This window comes from Pantherophis guttatus, chromosome 7 (genome assembly GCF_059756535.1).
Source record: "Pantherophis guttatus breed Tessera chromosome 7, ASM5975653v1, whole genome shotgun sequence".
Lineage (NCBI taxonomy): Eukaryota > Metazoa > Chordata > Lepidosauria > Squamata > Colubridae > Pantherophis > Pantherophis guttatus.
Window position 1 is genome coordinate 64,955,007 of NC_142069.1, and position 19,498 is coordinate 64,974,504.

The 19,498-nt window shown below is 42.0% G+C and overlaps 1 long non-coding RNA gene across 1 annotated transcript in view; it reads left to right on the plus strand.

The window, feature by feature from the left end:
* Positions 1-19,498, plus strand: part of LOC117673582 (uncharacterized) — a 332,831-nt gene that overhangs the window by 99,080 nt on the left and 214,253 nt on the right. The window lies entirely within an intron of this gene.

A 19,498-nucleotide genomic window follows, 5' to 3' on the forward strand; every position in this document is an offset into this window, starting at 1 on the left:
TTCTTCAACATAAACAGTTCCTTTTCCTTTGACCTGACAAAGGTGATTGGAAAAAGAATAAAGTTCACGTAGTTCGGGTTCAGGTTCGTGCATCTGTGTAAAAAGTTCCTTTCTGTAAGTAACGTGCAATGTTGCACCACTGTCCAAAGTCCACAGGAGTCGTCTGTCGAACTCTGGTTGAGGTTGTGATCATAGGTTAACGCCAATGTGGCGAGTGGAGCTTGCGGATCACACCTGGGACCACGACGACCTTGTCTTCCGCCTCTGCCCCCTCTGGAATCTGTTCCTCTGGGCTGGTATGAGATGGGAGCTGGAACTCGTTGGGGACAATCCCGGGTGGCATGTCCCACACGATTACAGATGTAGCATCTTGGCATCCTTGGAACGTAGGCTCTTCCTCGGAAGGGGCGCCTCGGTGGAGCTCTTGATGCGGGTGGTCGTTTCAAATGTGGAGTGGCTAACATAAGTGCTTCTTCTTCAATTAAAAGTCTGCACACATGGTCCACTATGCATTGAGCAATAGGTACATGATTAATCTTTGTAATGGCATCTTTCCATTCATAATTCAATGAGTTAATAATAATGCTGATCATTTGAATATCATCAATAAGATAGCCTCTTTCTCTCAATTCTCTTCTGATTCCTTTCAGTTTGGTCAAGTGTCCTCCAATTTGTTCACCAGGTTTCAATCTCGAACCATGGAACTCAGACATGAGCAAACATGAAGATTCAGTTGAAACAGGCCTGTAGCAGTTTTCCAATTGGACCCAAATTTGTTGGGCTGTTGCATCAGGCGGAAAGGTAACCTGCAGTTCAGTATCCATGGACATCAATAATGTTGTGCAAGGGCTTCCGGTTTGGCTTCCGTCGTCGCTAGACGGTCTTTTGGGACCGCCACCCCCGCCGCCCGTAAAGAGCCGCCTTTACAGCTGAGAGGCGGCTCGAAAAACTCCGTTTCTTTAAGGAAATGTGAGGAGAGCCAGCGAGAACAGGTAGAGCCCTCTGTGAAGTCCCCAGAGTTTTTTTTTTACTCTTGGGGAGGAAGCAGGATGAGGCTCCCTATCCAGCTCGCCGCTGCTCCGGGCTTCGGGGGAACTCTGCGCTTTGCAGAGCTAGACGATGTGACCAACCTAATCAGCGAAAACTAACAGATTGCTTGAATAAGCAGGATGAAATCTGGATTTGGGACTCTAAATTGCAAGTATTTGTAACAACCCTATGATTGATTTTAAGAATGAAGAAAGAGTGAAAAGGGAAAAAAAAAGTTTTAAATGGCGGCTGGCTGAGGCTTGAGAAGAAAGCTGAAAGCGAAAGTCTTTCCGTTTGAATGGTTTAATATGCTACAAAGTATTTGAAGCAATAGCGCTGGCTAGAAGAGAAGAGAAAAATTTCTGTTTCATGCTTCTTCCTTCTTAGAGACTTGATATTGATACTGTGTGGAGAGAAGACTTTTTCTTTAAAAAGAGTCTGTTTGCGTGGCAGGATGGCGTTAAAACTGACAAAGCCAGGCAACCAAGATGTGGAGGGGGGGCTCCCCCATTTATAAATCACAAGAGCAATTTTTGAGCTCACAGATGCAGAAGAATGGTTTTAAAGATTTAAAGGAATTTGTTGTGGAGGAGTTGGCAAGACATGATGAGATTATGAACCAGAATCTTGAAAAATTTAGACAGGAAATTAAAGAGTTGGTTCAACAAAAGTATGATAACCTGAAGCGCTATATTGTAACAGCTTTGAAAAGCTTTTCAGAAGTAATTCTAAAGATGGATAAAGATATCAATTTAGAAATAGAGTCTAAAATGAAGGAAGCTGATTATAAGATTTATAATCTGGATAATAAAATACAAAGAATTGAAAATGATTTGACAATGATTCAAGAAAATAGCTCAGAAGTAGAGTCTAAAATGAAGGAAGCTGATCACAAGACTTACAATGTAGATAATATAAAGCAAAGGATTGAAAATGAAGTTACAATGATGCAATTCAGATCCATGGAATTTGTGATCAGAATGAGGGGAATACAGGAAAATAACAGAGAGGACTTGAGAAAGATGTCTGCTGAAGTTCTGGCTGTGATTTTAAAGGTTAGTTTTGAAGAGGTATTCTGTAAGAATGATAAGGTCTACAGAGTAAATTCTTGGGTGGCAAAGCAAAGACAATTGCCTAGAGATGTGGTGATTTATTTTACTGATAAAGGAATAAGAAATGATATTGTGCAAAAGTCTTTTAACTCCACTCTAGAAATGAATGGAATGAAGATCTGGATATATAAAGAGCTGCCATCCAGGATGTTAAAAGATAGAAAGGACTTTGGGTTTTTGGTGACTGAGCTAAAGAAACAAAACATCCCATTTAGGTGGGATGCTCCAGTTGGTATAATATTGAGATATCAAGGAGAAAGATATCAATTAAACACTGTTGAAAAAGCGGAAGAATTTTACTACAAGGTTTTTAAAATGGGCCCAACATCTCCACGTATGTCATCAGTGTCAGGAATACAGGAGGGGGATAAAGAAAAGCAAAATGAACAAGAGATTGAAACTCAGGTTAAGCAGATGGAGATGGAGGTAATGGAAAAACAACAAGTTATAGAGGGCTTTTTGGATGAGCCGCTTTTGGATTCTCCTTCAGAGGCTATAGCTGGATCACCTATAAATATAAAAGAGGCAGCTTTGGATCTCGATTTGATGTCTTATCAAGTTAAAGACCAGCATGTAATTCAATCAGCTGATATACAAGTCCTAGAAAGGCAACCAGGGTGGAGATCTAAACCACAACAAGTTAAGAAAAGAAGAAGCAGGTTCTACAAAACTAAAAAAATTTAAACTAAACAATTCTTTTTTAGCCAACAGATTAATGCCAGTTATTTAAGAGACGATTAAATATAATAAGCGGGATTTATAGAAGGCTGATACATGAAAATATAGCTGAGGCAAATTACAGACTTATACTATTTTGAGAAGAATAACAGATCTCTACAGTGCTGGTGTTTTTGGGATGTGGAAGATGGCCTGTGATTGAGCGGACTGGAACTTTCTATTTTGGACTCTCTGAAAAATGGATTACGTATATGTTGAGCTATAAGGCAAGAGAACTATGGAATTGGGGCATGCAGATGATCTGGCTGTTACCCTAACGTGGTTGTTGGAATTAATAATCTAGACAAAAGACATTACAGAAGATACCATATGGAATATAAATATAAAGTCACTCGGCGGGGGGGGGGGGGTTATATACAGAAATACTTATTAATGATGGGGCAGATGAATACACTGAATACACTGTTGGAAGCAGGACTTGATGTTACCCTAACATGGTCGATGGAATTAATAATCTAGTTGAAAGATATTACAGAAGATACTATATGGACTAGAAATTTAAAGTCATTTGAGGGTTTTATGGAAATATCTTTTAGTGATATGGGCAGAAGAATAAAGATATTAAATATATTATGTATGGTAGACCTGTAGGAAAGTGGGTGATATAAAATTGATATGGCACAAAGGGATAGGTAAGGTTACTGATTGCTTAGTTTAGGAAAAGTGATGTTATGTTTAGATATTAATATATTTAAAAGAAATATAAGTATCCAGGTGGAGGAAATGGGTAGATTATGAGTAGAATAAATGCCAAATTAGGATCTATTATATAGCTTTTAGCCGAATGCTGTTAAATGTATAGTATACAGGGGATATAATAATAATGTTAGGAAGAAATGTATAGCACATAGGGGGTGGTGTATTAGGGTGGTAAAGTATTATATAATGTGATATTAATCTGGATTTCATCTTGGAGAAGCCATGGGGGGAGGGGAGGGGGAGGGGGGTTAGGAAGGGGGAGGGAAAAAAGGGGGGGAAATTTGTATTTGAAAAACTTTTTCAATAAAAAAAAATATAATGTTTTGCAAGCTTTAGTCTCTAGGTCTCTTATTGCAGGAGTCCATTGCTGAGCAAGAGGATTAAAAACTATACAGTGAGTACCTTCTCTGCGAAGCAACAATCCAATCTCACTGACCTAGGCCTTATAATTCTGTCCTGACATCTTTAATTTGGACTCACCAGCTAGTGGAGCAACAGAAAATGCCTGGTGAGGAACATGCATTTGGTATGCTGGCTGTGCCGGTAAAAATACCTGTGGTATTTGCTGTGCTTGTTGTGGACCAACAAATGGTCCTGGTTGCACGTCTGGAGGCACTTGTGTGTGCACTTGTGGCTGAGGCTGTTGCATTAGAATCTGCTGTGCTCCAGCTGCTATTTGTGCTTGAGCTTGGAGCTGTTGCATTTGAGCTGCAATATTAACATGGCCTGCTGGAGACACAGCCATTTGCCTTTGCTGCATTAAGCGTTGTTGTGTTCCATCTAAAAGGACACCAGCACCACCAGGGGGTGCTGAAGATTGAGCCTGTGGAGACACTTGTGGCATTGCAGTCTGAATATCTGAGTGAGTTAAGGACATCTCTGATAAAGTTTGCTGCAACAATTGTAATTGCTCTCTCAAATTGCGATGCATTTCAGCTTTCTCTAGTAAACTACTTTCGCCAGAAGTTGGTGCTGCACTTATAGTTTCGGGCAGCTCAGATAATTTTTCTGCATTCATGGCATTTGTAATTTGAGAATAGAGATGATCATGTGACAAATGTGATGTGTGCACAGCTCTCTATTCTGATTCGCCTGACACAAAATCCACCAGGGGGTGTGTCTTTGGCTCCGAAGGAGAAGGCAAAATGGCATTTTCAGAGATTTTAAAAGCACGAGACTCTCTCTTATCTTGTTCAAGCATAGATAAAGCCATTTTTGCCTGGGATAGCTCATGTTCAAAAAATTTTATTTGATCACGATAGCTCTTTACAGCTAGCTCATCCAGGGTGAGCTCAGAGCTTCGAGGAGAATAACAGATTACTTCTCTCTCTACTTGGGAAGAAAAATGCTTTGCCGTTTGTGAAAACTTTGGCCTTGCACCAAGCGTTTTAAAATCAAAAGGTTCTGGGAGGACTGTTTGAGAGCATGCATATTCAGAAGGAGACGTCACTGACCTCAATTGCAGCACGTTTTCTTCAAAAACAGCTCCCCCAACAGCTTTTCTGTTATCTTCCTCCTGAAGCTTTTTAAAAATTCTTTTCGCTTCTTCATTAAAGAGAGCAGAGATATCTATATCTTCGGCAGAATGGATTCTGTATTTGTTTTTCTTCTTTTTCGGCATATTTGCAAAAAATAATTAGCTTACCTCAGTAGCTAAAAACTAATTGCCTATGCGCTTATCATCAAAAGTAACAAGCAAGGAAAAAGTCATAAATCAACCATCGTCCTGCTACCAGGTGTCAGGGTGGCTTTTGGGTAATTGCACCTTGATTAGAGAATGGATCGTGACCATTTCTTTGAAGTATACTTTAAGAAAATAAACCCGAAGATATATTTTCTAAGAAAAACTCATTTATTTGTTATAAAGAAAATAAAACATCTTACTAGCTAATTAATTACATCTTGGCAAAGCTTTCCCGGCCACCTCTCCTGGCCGGAGAACAAAGAAAGATAGAAGAAAGTGAAAGAATGTGGACATGCGCAGTTAGCTTACTGACAAGAACTTGGCAAGCTACGGTAAGTCTGAAAGTTCAAAAATAAGAGCTCATCTGGTAAATACAAAAACGCAGTGACATTCTTTACCAAATCATAGACATAACCATTCTAGACTAGGAGTCCCCCATCACAAAGCAAGAACATCCAACAGAAATCGAGCGGGGGAGGGGAGATGAGAAAAAGGCAACACACATTAACTATTGAATAATGAATGTAATTCTAGACCACAGGTAAATGGAAATTGGCCTTCCTTATCTATGGAAAAGTGGTCAGGCTCACATTCTTGTGGTTACATTGATGCTGAGTATCTCATTCATACACCGATCGCACTCGGTTTGTGCCCTAACACATTCATGCAAACAAAACTGGATCTCATTGTATTTAGTATTTAGTATTTAGTATTTGCTTGACGATCTAAGGGCAGGTACTCTGCATTGGGTTTCCTTTCTTCTCCTTCTTCTCCTTCTCCTTCTCCTTCTCCTTCTCCTTCTCCTTCTCCTTCTCCTTCTCCTTCTCCTTCTCCTTCTCCTTCTCCTTCTCCTCCTCCTCCTCCTCCTCCTCCTCCTCCTCCTCCTCCTCCTCCTCCTCCTCCTCCTCCTTCTCCCCCCCATCTCTGTTTGTTTTCCTCCACTAAGACAATCCAGGGAACCAGCCATCTCAGGGAAATGGAAGGGAATTGAATCCTGCTAATAAAGGCAGTCCTTATATATGGAAAAGATCAATTCCTTCCCAAAGAAAAATTAAGGAGAAAGATGTGCCACCTTGGCAAGAGAGCCGACCCTTATCTATGGGAAAGGTTTACTTCACAGGAAGTAAAACAACGCACCCTTCCAGCAAACAAACTGACCCTTATCTACAGGAAAAAGGGGTGACATGGCAGGAAGTAATTAAGTTGAGATACAGACACATATAAAAGCAAGCTAAAAGACACTAATAATGATTTGAGAGCAAGTAAAGACAGAAAGGAAAAAACAGGATCAGGTAAAGAAAAATCATAATGCCGAAGGTTGAAAAATAGCAATTCAGACAAAAGAAGGAATGGAAAACTCAATCCAAGTAGCAAGGTTAAGCTTCTTCCAATTATGTTAGGCAGTATCATAAAGAATACTAAATAACAATAAGGAAGACAAAAATAAACCAATATAACAAATTGAGCATAGTATAAAGAAGTAAACAATTTGATATAAAGGAGTCAACAGAGAGATGATAGATAATGAGAAAAAGGCAAAAAGGACTCTGACAGAGGCATGCCCCAGTTACATTGAGGCATAACCTTTATCAGGAGAAAAGTTGAAGCAGTATGTTCAGAAATTTTATCACAGGAGTCATTAAAAGAAACACACTCAGCATGATCAACGCGACAATCACAAAACCTACATATGACCATCAAGGAAAAAAGTAGGGTGAATAACAACCCACCAGCTCATACAATAAGGCTGTTGGAAAGATCTGGTCAAAAGGGATTCAAGAAACACTTCACAATATCAATGCAAACATATACATACAGTGTCTATTAAAAAAAACCCAACAAAGAGGCAATGATAGTAGCAACATCAGGAAAAAATACACAATCACAGAAAATACACATATCACTTAAATGCATAAAATATCAAAAAGATTAAACCTTACCACACATTGTCAATGAAGGGGAAGCATGAAATAATATTCATCTTTCAAGAAAGGCAAAGTATAGTAAAACACATAGGGGCACAACTCCAACCACAACTATCAATACAAGGAAGTGATCAGCTCCCAGGGGGGTCAGCTCCTTCCAGGGTCCCAGCCACGGGACCAGCCCTGACTGTTTTGCCCAGAAGGCATGACAGGTAAGGGAGAAAGAAAGAGAAACCTGTCCATAAAGCAAGTCCAGTGTGTGACCCTTCCCTTGCAGCCAAATTGTGGGACAAACTTTAGCTAGCTAACTAAACCACAGCAACTTCCCTTACTGACTATGTCCCCAAAGAGGGACCTTCCTGTTTACCTCTGATCCAAAGTAGATTTATTGGGTGGAAGGAGCGGGCTGGTAACCTTAAGGCCAAAAGCCAGGAAGTGGTCAGAAATCCTAGTCGGACAGCAGGTCTCTTCCAGCAACAGTCCTTTTCCCGGCCAACACACCAAAAACTGTCATAAGAAAATTCCAAAAGGAAACAAAGACAACAACACAAGCAATAATTCTTACTTTAAGATCAATGGTTCATTGTTTCTAATAATTTGGAACATAAGAAATGAATAGATATAAAAGATATAATAGCATTAATACACTTGTATTAACAAGCCATTGCAATGGGGTCCAATATACAGCAGATCCTACATGGACTGCTATAAATCAAAGGGCTCCGAGCTGATCTCTAACCCTATCCTTTATACTCTTCTTCTAACCACATACATGCTTCACCACTAACTGTCACTTTCCATAAACACATGTGTACATTACTTTCAGTTCCTTGTTTCCAACAGTTTCACTCTCCCTGTTTTAAATGTATCCATACAAATGCATACTTTGCAAAAACATGTTTCACAGTTAGCAACGGCTCAACAGGATTACAAGTAGTTCTGGTATATTTTGAAACCATCCTAGCTGAAACTTTGGTTCATATCTCTTTCTTCTGGGGCCTGCTATCATCTATAGGACTTATGGAATCTAATAGATCAATAGGCTATATTTTTTCTTTGATTCTCACAATCCATATACAGTAGCTCATATACAGTAGTCTGCAAAATTGAGACAATGTTCCAACTTTTAAAAGACAGATATACTGTATTATGACATTTAGAGTTTCCCCAGCACTGAATTAAAGCTATTCTTGACTTGGTAGAAAATTATACATACAATTTCCTGGACCCGTTGCTTTCCTGCCCTGAGTCGCCACTGATGGCTCTTGGCAGAGATAGACTGATTTTTCCAGTTTTGCAACTTTTACTTTTCAGCATATCCTCAGCAAGGGGGAAAACATGTGCTCATTAAGTACTGAAATGGGGTAGGCTTTTGTCAGTGTTTGTTGCAGAAATAATCAAATCCAGAAAGCACGCACAGATAACTGATTCAGCTGGATTCATTAACTTTTTTATATACATATAACACATGAAGATAAATGTACAATACCAATAGCTGATTCTTCCAACATGGAAGAAGTTACAGGCAGAGGAGAGAACAGTTCTTAGTTTCAATTCAGCAGAGCAGACAAGTTTTAGTTTTCTTTTTGCAGAGACTCAGAGCTGAGCCACGCCCAGACTCCAAACTGTTTCACCTCCCATTGGCTGATCTATTGCCATGCCTATTCATTGGCTGACCTTGGTGCCATGTCTTCCTTCCAGTTCATGAATATTCTGACAGCTTTACTTTGGAACTGTCATTTTTCTGTGTCCATCCTTCTACACCTCCTTCTTTTGTATCCTAAGCTAAACAAAGCTAAAATGAAGGGAGAGAACTCAGCTGCAGTACTTTTAGTTAGAGTTTCTTTCCCCTTTCCTGTTTTGAAGTAAGCAGTTCCATTTTACTCCATGTTGATGGGAAGCAATGGAAACTAGGGTTGGACTTGTTCCACTAATATGTTATTTCAGCCTTGCATTAATTCAATAAAAGATGACAGTGTTAAAACACTGACTTTATTGACAGCTAAAGAGACTATATATCTTATATATAAACTGTCCACCACTATCTCCATATTGTTGAGGATATAAGAGGGCGACATCCACCTGCACTGCAGCACTACCATTCCTAAACAAATATAAAAGACCTCTACTTCTGCTCTGCTATATTCTGCTCTTAGGAAAATATAGGCTGATCAGCATTGGTGTGAAAATGGTCAGTAAGTGGTATTTGGTTCTACATGCTACAGTTCATCTGGCTTTGATTCTGATGTAATGGTAACAGATTTGATGCACTTTATTTCTACTGTTATTTCTATCATTGGCCATGTGAGAAAAATTAATTTTGGTGGAAAAGAGATGAAAGCACTGTCGTGGGCATATAGTTGAGAAAAGATGTTTCCAGAGCATATCTGAACTATGATTAGACACAAGTAGTGGAAAGTCCATCATTATATTAGGGAAAAAAACAGTTGGATGAACTCATAGTTAGTTGAATGACTACACCCAAAGAATACTTGTTAATGACTTTAATTTAAAGGGAAGCATCAGATAGAAAGCTATATTGCAATGTTTTTGACCAATGACCAAGATGAAGAAATTCAGATACTTATCAGATTTGGAGGTGACACTGAGTTAGGAGATATATCTAATCATGCAAAATAACTGGTCCACTCTATTCTGAACAGGTCAGACCCAACCTGGAACACTGTGTCCAATTCTGGTCACCATAATTAAAAAAAAAAGATTGTGACAAATTGGAGTTCATAAGAAGGCTACTGAAAATGTTGGTAATCCAGAGCTAAAGTCCTGTGGGAAACAATTAAAGAATCTTGATATGCATAGCCCACAGAAAAAAATAAGCAATAGAAGAGTATATGGCCTTATTCTATATTGTCCTAGAAGGCAGGACTAGATACACTGGATTAAAAGTACAAAGAATGTAGGTTCAGTCTAGTCTTCATGGAGAATTTCCTAATTTCTTAAATTTTCAGCTAACAAAACAGGCTGCGGCTTGGGCTAATCAGTTGCCCTTCACTGGAGAGTTTTAAACAGAAGCTGCATGGTCATTTGTTAATAGTGTTCCAATGGGTTTTCCACTGAAAATGTGATTACTATAATTTCAACACTATAATTGTATTGTCTGTGCATAATAATAGCTGTCTGCAGATAACAGAAATTCTGAAGTCAATGAGGACCCAGATTGTTGGGGACAATATGCTGACTCTATAAATCGTTTAGAGAAGTCTATAAAGCACTGTGAAGCGGTATATAAGTCTAAGTACTATTGCTATTGCAATATGCATTATTTTAAGAAAAAACCCCCACTCTTTTCTGGTGAATCTGTTTTTGGCTGCTACAACTGCAGCACATGAATTATTTTCTAATAGAATTCCTGGTCATCTGTGAGCTAAGAATTATTGTATTTCCTTTTATGCCCCCCCCCATTTCCCTTCTTTGTTCATTATGGATATTTTTCTTTTGATAAATGCCAACATGATATGCAGTATACCATGCTGAAAAAAAGCACATTGTACAATGTCACTAAGCAAAATAGTTGTAACTGTTTGACTTAACCTTCAAACTATGTTGAGGGTCCACTTTCTATTTGGCTTTCAAGTTTTTTGGAAACCAATATTTTCAGATCCAATACTGAGGGACTGAAACAGCCCAGGCAAGGGGAAACACAAAACCATTCTACTGATATGAAAAGGAGAATTAAAAAATAAAGAGCAGATATTTTTATTCTATGATGCCCTTGTTTTTGATTGTTAAATGAGTATGTTTTAGTAGTAGTACTAAAAAAAGAGCGTTTTATCTGAAAAGTTGTTAGATAATTTCCAGACTTGATCACACAGATGTTTTTGTGTATGTGTGGGTATGTGGTGTGTAGTTTGTACTGAATTATACAAAAGCAATTTCAAGTAATGATCCTATTTGACTTCATGCCAGAAGTCATAAAATACTGAGCTTGATTGGATGTTAGTATGAGATAGATTTAATTCATTGTCTGGTTTGAAATTCAGTGAGTGACCAGAAATAAGCCAATATTGCTCAAACTGCTAGAAATCACCACAATTCTTCTATCTCTTTATATATGGCAGGAAAACAATTTTAATAAAGAATATGGGAGAAAGCAGCTTGCAAATATGTTCATGCAGACAGAATGTTTTATTTCATGAAATTTGAGATTAGCTACGTGTGAATTCAAGCCTTTATTGTGCTGAATTAATCTAAAAAGCATGTTGATTTGACCTGAAAAGACCTGTTATCTGTAAAACAAAACTGATGAATGAAAATTGAGTCCTGATTATTTCATGATTAAGAATTAACAAGAGGAAGGGAGCTCCTCCCCAAGATGGCTGCTAAACAGTAGGAACTTTTCTTTTTCCTGCCAATGATCTGCTGATTTTGCTGCTAAATCTGTTTCTTTAGCAGTGGATTTGAATAGAAACACCTGCCTGGATTTGAATGGGAAAACTTAGGAATAACCCAAGACAGCTTTCAGACAGTCATGGATCCACCTGAGGAAGGAAGCCTTGAAGATTCCAGTTCCTTCTGGGAGTGGTCAGAAAGTCACAGGCATCATCTTTCCTCTTGGTAGTTCATTTTCATAAGTATCCCTGGGTTTTAACTTAACTTTTTGAAGCTTTTGTTTTATTTTGCTTTTTACCTTTAAAAGTTGACCAGCTGGTTGAATGCTGATTTATTTTAACCCCCTGCTGGACTTTATATATTCCTTTTGATTTATGTTGTTCTTCTGAATAACTTTTGCTTTTTTGTAAGGAAAACATGGTGTGATCTGGGATAGTGAAAGTATTTTGATTTGATTTACTTCTATATTGGAATCTCACTATAAAGTATTTGCATTTTGTGAATTTGTAACATGTTTGGAACTTATTTTTTAATTCTTCTTTTAATTTTGGATTGAAATATCCAGAAAATATCTTCCCTGCTTTTTTAGTTATTTTTTCATTCTGAGAATACCTGTGTTTTTTTTAATCTATCATTGTCATTAGATTCACAAAAGGAATGTGATCTGAGAGCAGTAGATTCACTGGAAGGAAATATGAACTATACAGACTCAGAATTCAGACCTATAACTAACTATCTGAGTTGATTGCACCCATCTTTAAAGTTCAAGCCTGCATTCTTCTACAACAGCAGAAACCTGATGAGTAGAAAAGTGGTAAATTTCCCTGAAAAGATTGAAGGAGAATGGGGAATTAATTCCAAAACAATTTCATCTGGATTTTTTGGGGGAAGATAGACTGACTTTAGAGCTTAGATTTATCATATTTATCCAGAGAACAATTGATAAGAGATTGTATTAAGAAACAAACATGGATATTTGATCCAGGATGAATCACTGTTATCTTTTGGGATGATTTGGGATAGATAAGATGCCATGGTAAATTTTCTATGAGTTGACTATAATAACAGTTTGTTTTTAGAAAATGCAAACATGGAGAAAGCAATATTAATAAATTCTTCTATAGATAATCAAGATACTGTATTTTCCGGCGTATAAGACGACTGGGCGTATAAGACGACCCCCGAATTTTCCTGTTAAAATATAGGGTTTGGGCTATACTTACTGTATAAGACTACCCCTCTTCCAACGCACACCAAATAAAAATTAAAAAAACATCAACTGGCTCACCCACAATGTAAAAGCAGCTGTGCTAGACCCAAAATGGCCCCTGCAACAAGCAGGAACCTCACATAGCCACAAAAAGCCCAAAAAAACAACTTTCACACTTTACACACACACAACACAACACAACACAACTGGCTCACCCACAATGTAAAAGCAGCTGTGTTAGACCCAAAATGGCCCCTGAAACAAGCAGGAACCTCACACAGCCACAAAAAGCCCAAAAACCCAAGATCTCCTGTGCACTGCTTGGAGTGTCCAAGCCTGGGTTCTTGTCAGTCAGATATGATGTCACTGGGTTGGAATTTCTTTGGCCATGCCCTCCATCCTCGGCCGAGCCTTCAGTTTTTCCAACTCAGTCAGAGGAAAGTCTTAGAGTTAGCTCTTAAATTTATTTAAATTTAAAGGTATTTTTCTTAGTTAATTTGGCCAATTTCTTTAATTCTTAAAAAAAAAAAAAACTGAGCCTTTTGAATTCGGCTTGGGTGGATGAGTGAGTGAGTGTGAGTCAGCAGCTGAGCGCTCTGCAGAGGAGGTTAATAGATCGCTCCCAGACGGCCTTTTTCTCTAAGTGCAGCCAGGATCACAGGAAAGGCTTGGGGAAGCCTTTTAAAGCATAGGGGGAGTCCGAGGCTTTGGATTTCACTGCGGATTGCTGCAGGAGAGAGAGCGCGCTGACTGCATGGCCATTAGTCACCATTTCGCTGGTGGTGGCCATTTTGTTTGGGCTTAAAGGCACAGCAAACTATTGTGGAAGGCAGCTGGGCGAAAACTGAGAGGATTGCAGCTTTGGAGAGCCGGATCTGCTTCTGCTCACGCAAGTAAACGTGTTCCAGTATTTTTTTCTACAATTGTGGCCTTGGCAACAGTATAACTAGACTTCTGTGCCTGTATTTACTTGGGCTGCCCTTTGTTGCTGCTGCTGCTGCCTGATTATTGTAAAAAAACCGTGTTGCCGGTTTAGCAATTCATTATAAGCCCTGAACTGCGCAGTGAGTAATCCTTTTACATTTGCCTTATTTTGATAGTTATATTGTATCCATTATGGCCAATAGTAGTGATTCTGAGGAAACTTATGCTCCTCAACCTCAGCCTGAAGGCTCTAGAAGATTGAGATCCAGCAAGCCTTCTGCTAACACCCAGGCTAAACAATCTAAATCATCTGCAGCTGCTGATAAAGATGCCTTGAGAAGACAAAAAGCTTTAGAAAAACATTTTGCAAAAGCTCAACTGCAGGCTGTTTCTGCTGCTTCTAAATCCCCTGTGGGGTCAGGGGATCAAGATGGGGCTCCCCATATTTTTCCCACTGTTATTATAAATCAAGGGCCTCAAGAGGAGCAACCTAACTGGTCTTTCACTATTGTTCAGGAACAACAGGAGTTTCTGTTGAAAAACAGAAACGCTGTTCCTTTTCAGGAAGGTCATGTCTTGCCTACTGTTCAGCCCACTCCTGTGCCTTCCCAGGCCCCAGATGCTCAGGGCCCTGCTCCCTCCGCTACTTTTACGCCCACAGCAGCAGGGCTACGCCCACAGGAGCCTGCACAGCAGGTTTTGTCCTCAGACTTACGTTTTGCCATTGTGCAAACCATTACTCAGGGCATTGATGAGGCATTAGCCCAGAGGGGTTTTTCAGCTCCTGCTCACCCAAGGCCTTCCAGGGCAGACCCTGTAACTCAGCCAGCTAGACATAGGGATTACAGGGAGGAATCCTATCAGGATACTCAATCTATTCACAGTGAAGATTCCCTGGTAGGTGAGGAGGAATTAGGTGAATTTGAGATGTCTGGGGATGAAGACCTTTCTCAGGATAAGCCTACTTATTCTGGTTTATTCAAACCTCACCTTTTCAGAACATTATTAATGAAGGCTAAGATGACTGCTAATATGGGCCAGATGGTTAAATCTACTTCTGCCCCTAGGGATTCTCAGGATTTGTGCGCCAGCCTGTTTTCAGAACAGGTCACTACTCAGGAGGTTATCCCATCTCCACAGTTCTTTGTGGATACAATTAAGAGGAATGGGAACACCCTATTTCTGTTTCTCCTCCTAGTGGCATGGATAAGAAGTTGTTTTTTGTAGAGAAGGAACTTGAGGATCTTCTCCAGATTCCTACTGTGGATTCCCCCTTGACTAATTGGGCTTCGGCCTCTATTCTTCCCTCTGATAACGCAGAAGGATTGAAATCTGAGGATAGGAAGGCAGATTTGGCTGCACGCAAAACTCATCAGGCCGCGGCTTGGGCGATTAGATCTGCTACTGCGGCTTCCTTCATGGCCAGAACTTCACTCCTCTGGTTCAAACAGCTTCAGACCAGGGTTTCCCCTGAGGATACCCGCCTGCAACAGGACCTTAGTAAGTTGATTGCCGCTACTGAATACACAACTGATGCCTCCATTACTGCGGCAAAATTCGCATCCAGGGCTTTAGCTTCCAATGTGGCGTCTAGACGCTTGTTATGGCTACGCCAATGGCAAGCAGATGTTAGGTCTAAGGGCCGGCTGGCAGCTGCACCTTTTAAAGGACAACAGCTGTTTGGTGATGTGTTAGATCCCATCCTAGTAGAAGGGAAGGACAAGAGGAAGGTGTTGCCACAGCTGAATAGGAGATATGATAGGAGACAGGCTCCTTACTATCGTAGGCAGTCCTTTCGGAGTGCGGAGGCTGGGTTCTCCGCCTCCCAATCTCAGCGACCATATTTCCAGGGAGGAGATAGACCTCATGACAGATCAGGATTCCGAGATAGATCTCGGCAATCACAGTCCAGACGCCCCTACAGGGGTTCAGGGGGACGCCCCTATCGACGTTCCAAGTGACTCTTGGGCCCACATTCCCATTGGCGGCAGGTTGAAGGTGTTTGCCGACCAGTGGAGGGATTTCACCATGGACCCGTGGGCTTTACAAACTGTGACTCTCGGACTAACACTAGAATTTTGTTCCAGACCCCCTCATCGTTTCATTCAGTGTCCAGTTCCCAGGGATGCCACCAAGAGGGCCATGATGGAGACCGAAATTCAGCATTTGCTGGATATCGCTGCCATAGAACCAGTACCGATTGGTCAAAGGGGTTTCGGATTCTACTCCATACTCTTTCTGGTGCCAAAGAGTTCGGGGGGGCCAAAGAGCTATTTTGAACCTGAAAGACCTCAACGTTCACATTCAATACAAGAGGTTCAAGATGCATTCTCTGCATTCGATCCTGGGAGGCCTCAGACATGGGGATCTCTTAACATCAATAGACCTCAAGGAAGCTTACCTTCATGTGCCCATAAGGTTATCCCACAGGAGGTTTCTCAGGTTTGCCTTTGCGGGCCGTCATTGGCAATACCGGGCCCTCCCCTTCGGCCTATCATCAGCACCCTGCACCTTCACCAAATTACTAAACGTGGTGGCAGCTCGTTTGCGGGCCCATCCAGTCCGCCTGCAGTGTTACCTGGACGATGTGCTGATCCAGTCATCGTCTCCCAGTCAGGCACAGCGAGATCTTCATCTTACCATCCAGACCCTGCAGGATCATGGCTTCTCAGTAAACTGGGAGAAAAGCCATCTGACTCCATCCACCAGACTGGTGCATTTGGGGGCGGTAATAGACACCCAGTTATCTCAGGTGTTTCTGTCGCAGGAACTCAGGGACAGCATCAGACAGTTGATAGGGCAGATTCAGGCGTCTGGCACTGTGCCCCTTCTTCTCCTGTCTCAACTATTGGGAAAGATGATATCTTGCCTTGCCATAGTTCCCTGGGCTCGGTTTCATACCAGAGCCTTACAATGGTTCCTACTTCCCAGTCAGAAGTCAGGGAGCAGCAATTCTCTAGGCAAGGTCAGGGTTCCTCCACAGGTGCTTCGCTCCTTGGACTGGTGGCTGTCGGTAGCCTTGGAGAAAGGATATCTGTTTCGGGACCCTCCCAGACTGGTCTTGACGTCGGACGCCAATCTCTTCGGTTAGGGAACGCATCTGGGAGCCTCCGTGACGCAAGGGCGTTGGTCTCAGGAAGATCTCCAGAACGACATCAACTGGCTGGAGCTGAGGGCAGCGCACGTGGCGCTTCGACACTTTCGGGCCGAGCTGTCGAATCAACATGTTCTACTTCTCACAGACAATGTCACGGCCAAGGCGCATGTCAACCAGCAGGGCGGCACCCGTTGAAGGTCCTCATGCGCGAGGCGGCTGTGTCTCTGGGCGGAACGACATCTTCGGTCCTTGAAAGCAGAACACATCGCCAGGACGTCCAACTCCACGGCGGATTGGTTGAGCCGGACTACGATAGACCAGGCCGAATGGCGTCTTCACCTGTACCTGTTTCATCTCATCACTGTTCGTTTCGGGGACCCGATCTTGGACTTGTTTGCTACCCCTCAGAATGCTCATCTTCCGAGGTTTTTCACCAGATTTTGGACTCCAGCGGCCGAAGGGGTCAATGCCCTTCACTGCCCGTGGCCGACCGGGTTGCTGTACGCATTTCCCCCGATTCCCCTGCTCCAGAAGGTGATCGGGAAGATTCTGGTGGAACATGCGGAGGTGTTACTAGTGGCACCGTACTGGCCGAGACGTCCATGGTTCGCAGACCTCATGTCCCTTTCGACGGAGCGCCCCTGGAGGTTGCCACCGCACCGGGTCTCCCTCTGTCAGGGAACTCTTCAACATCCAGACCCTCAATGGCTCCAGTTAACTGCCTGGCGATTGAGCGGGAAGCTCTCCAGAGGGAACACTACCCCTCCAAGGTAATTTCCATTATTTTAGCTTCTCGGAAGCAGTCAACGCTTCGCATCTACCAGGCCACCTGGGCGGTGTTTTGTCGCTGGTGTGCAAAGAATTCCTTCGTACCAACAGCTGCGACGGTCCCGCAGGTTCTCGCCTTTTTGCAGCACGGCTTGAAGAAGAAGCTGTCCACTAATACGCTGCGTCGTCAGGTTGCTGCCTTGGCAACTGTTTTACCAGGTGAGGGTCCTATTCCCCTTTCACACCATCCCAAGGTTCACAGTTTCTTGAAAGGTGCTGCCAACTTGTTGCCGCCCGTGGTCCACCGTTACCCAACTTGGGACCTTTCTCTAGTTTTGCAGGCGCTCACCTCGCCTCCTTTTGAACCTTTAAGATCTTCCACTCTTTGGTTATTCATATTTAAAGTTGCCTTTTTAGTGGCTATTACTTCTGCACGCAGAGTTTCCAAGTTGGCGGCGCTTTCGGTCCGCCAGGATTTGTGCATTTTTTATCCAGACCGGGTCATTTTAAGACTGGACCCTATGTTTGTTCCGAAAGTTAATTCTTGGTTCCATAGGGCACAGGAACTTATTTTACCAGATTTTTGCCCTAATCCTAGTAATCAGACTGAGAAGCGCTGGCATACCCTTGATGTGTGCAGAGCCTTGCAACACTATGTCAAAAGGACGGCCTTGTTTCGACGGTCGGAGGCCCTGTTTGTTTCGTTTCAGCCCAGGTCAAGGGGGAAGAAAGTTTCACCATCTACAGTTGGTTGCTGGCTCAAGGCTTGCATCGCATTGGCCTATGAACATCAAGCTTGTCCAGTGCCGCGTCGCATTACGGCACACTCTACTCGTAGTGCAGCCACTTCAGCTGCTTGGGCTACGCAAGCTTCCATCTTGGAGATCTGCAGAGCCGCGACTTGGACCTCTCCTTCACCATTCGTGAGGCACTACAAGTTGGACCAGTTCGCATCAGCTGAAGCAGCGTCTGGGAGGCGTGTCTTACAGAGAGTCCTACCGGCCGAGGGGATCCTGGACCGATCTGCTTCCCTCCCTTCTTCGACTTAGGTTGGGTATATCCCAGGCTTGGACACTCCAAGCAGTGCACAGGAGATTGAACGTTGGGCTTACCTTGAACGTTCCATCTAGGTGCACTGCTGGAGTGTCCAAATCCCACCCTGGCTTGTGCTGGTCCGGGGTCCAGGAGTGGTCGGTTTTGATCAGATGGCGTCTTCCATGATTCCGGTTTCGTTGAAAAAACTGAAGGCTCGGCTGGAGGATGGAGGGCGTTGCCAAAGAAATTCCAACCCAGTGACATCATATCTGACTGACAAGAACCCAGGCTTGGACACTCCAGCAGTGCACCTAGATGGAACGTTCAAGGTAAGCCCAACGTTCATTTCACACTTTACACACACAAAATTCCACATACAGCTTTGTGAGATTTTGTGTGTTTGTGTAGTTAGAGTGAAACACTACAAAAACATACTAAATCTCAGAAAGCTGCACAAATATTATTTTATTTTATTTTTATTTTTATATGAAAGCTAAATTTAAAACTTTCTAAGCTTTAAATGGCTAGGTCTAAAAAAGAACAACTAAAAAAAACCCCAATTAACTATTTTTTTTAAAGATCCCAAAGGGGAAAAAAACCCAATAGAACAGGGGTCTCCAACCTTGGCAACTTTAAGACTTGTAGACTTCAACTCTCAGAATTCCTCAGCCAGCTTTGTTTTGCTGGCTGAGGAATTCTGGGAGTTGAAGTCCACAATTCCCTGCCTGCTTGATTGCAGGCAGGGAGTTGCTTGCTGATGGAATAGATTCAGGCAAGCGAAGCAAGGCAAGCAGCTAAGGTAAGCAAGCTGGAGGGGGAAAACTTTTTTCCTTCTCCATGGCTCTGGCGATCCCAGCTGAGTTGCCTGATTAGCAGATAGTCAGGGCTTGGATCGTCAGAGCCATGTGAAAGGAGAAAAGTTTTTTC